The sequence below is a fragment of the Artibeus jamaicensis genome, unplaced genomic scaffold, assembly GCF_021234435.1.
Source record: "Artibeus jamaicensis isolate MK-2021 breed Jamaican fruit bat unplaced genomic scaffold, CSHL_Jam_final contig_603, whole genome shotgun sequence".
NCBI classification, from domain to species: domain Eukaryota; kingdom Metazoa; phylum Chordata; class Mammalia; order Chiroptera; family Phyllostomidae; genus Artibeus; species Artibeus jamaicensis.
In genome coordinates this window covers 6,694,063-6,696,070 of record NW_026521904.1, presented here as the reverse complement: position 1 = coordinate 6,696,070, position 2,008 = coordinate 6,694,063, and the positions used below count along the sequence as shown (strand labels likewise).

The 2,008-nt window shown below is 40.3% G+C and overlaps 1 pseudogene; it reads right to left on the bottom strand.

The window, feature by feature from the left end:
* Positions 1–410: 410 nt before the first annotated feature.
* Positions 411–1,683, bottom strand: LOC119063409 (histone-binding protein RBBP4-like; annotated as a pseudogene).
* Between the last annotated feature and the right edge of the window lie 325 nt (positions 1,684–2,008).

Below are 2,008 nucleotides of genomic sequence, written 5' to 3'. Positions count from 1 at the left end.
ATAAACGAACATCTTGCAGTAGTTGTACTTCATGGCTCAGACACCTGTCTCACTTGGCTCTATTACTTACTTACTTCTAGCCCTTACTCAAATGAGTTTGAAAAATTTGGGGATATAGCATTAGAAGAAAAATAAAATAACCATGCACAATAGTCCCCTTTCAGTGGCTACTTTATATCTTTGTTACTAGAAAATTCTTGAAGAAAATTTAAATATAAACCTGTGCCTTTGCTGAATCAAGTCCCCTGGTTAATATTTGGAAAATACCCTCAATTGGGCTAATAGCCTTGTTGATGGTACCTATTATAGAGGGATAGATAAAAAAAACTCTGTGTATCAAAACCACTGTTAAATCATCAGGGTTGAGAGGAAAAAAGGGGAGTCTAAAATCACAAGAAGTGCAGATGTATTTAGGATTCCTGTGCTTCTGTATTCATGCTTTCTTCAGGGTCTTCATCATTATAAATGTTCTCTGCCATTTGCCACACTTGCATGATATTGTCTCCTGACACAGAACAGATCACCCCAAGTTCATTGGAATTCCAGGAGAAATCAGATATATCTGCAGTGCAACCACCACGAATAAATAACAACTCTGGTGGCCCATCTTCTGCATCTTCCAGGGGTTGTCCCTCTCCAATTTTACTTAAATCCCAGAAATTCAGTTTTTAAGCAGTACCACTGGAAGCCAAAATAGTCTCACTGTGAAGTGACTACTGAAACTGGAATATTTCACCTTTATATGATTCAAAGGAATGCAACTTAAGTTTCAGATTTCTAAGATCCCACAAGGCAACAGTGAGATCTTAACAGCTGATCCTATGGCAATCATGAACTCACTGTAAGAATTGAAAGAAAGGCAGTTCATAGCAATGGGAACATCAACTGGGTGGCTTGGATTGGAATGATTGTTTGAACAAGTGTCCCAGATCATAAATTTCTGATTATCAGCAACTGACCTGAACAGAGACTCATGAAGCAGATGCCAGGAAACATCTTCTTCTACTGCTGTATGCCCTGTAAAGATGATGTTTGCATCCACAGCTTTTCCTTCCTTTGGAACAGCACTGATGTCCCATAGGCAGATGGTGTGGTCATCTGAAGCACTAAGTAAATGCTCGCTGAGACTTGGGTTCCAAGAAAGTCCATAGCCTTCCTTCTGGGTTGTAATGAGATGGAAGCCTGGGTTGCACTCCCCAGAAGGGTCTGGTTTAGGAAGATGTTTTGTAGAGTCAAAAACAAGAACATCAGTGTATGGAGTCTTTGTTGCAATGATGCGATTGTTCTGTGGCACATAATGTGCCCTGTTTACTTCTCCTTTGTGGTTGATTTTGATTTCTATTTTCCACCAACAGAGCTCAAACCTCCAAATTTTCTTTTCTCACTATGGTAGTGTGAAGGATCTAGCTGAGCATCATTGTTAGGGAGCTGCATACCAGCTATCACAATGTGGTTTTGTTCATCTAATTTGTGTGTCCCCAGGACAAGTCAATGAATGCTGAAATCTTTCCTTTCCAGATGTAACCAACATCTGGAAGCCACTGTGCAGTTAAGCTGGGCCACTCCAGAGCATATAGGTCATCACCAAATCATAAAGAAAAGAGGTGTTTTTCCCCATATTTTGTATTTTTTGTTGATCACATATTCTACAGCATCATCAAAGGCTGCTTTCTTGTCGGCCATGTGTTAGACAGGCAAGCCAAGGGGATTCTGAGGTCTACCCTTGCAGGAGGGGTGGGGAATCTAGAGATGCTTGGTGTGTGCACGTGACCTCTATTGTTTCTGACTGCTTTTAAATGACTCTTCTTCACTCTTCCTTCAAGTGAGCTCATTCTTAAATGTCCCATATGGAGAATTCCAGAGCTGTATACATGCATCAGTGTGGGACAGTTCCTGTGGAAGAATATGGAGGAGAAGTTCTAAGGACAGAGCTATTGGGCATAACAACAGCAAGATGATTATTCCATAATTACATAAGACTTTGACTAGTCACAATATTAAAGTTCAA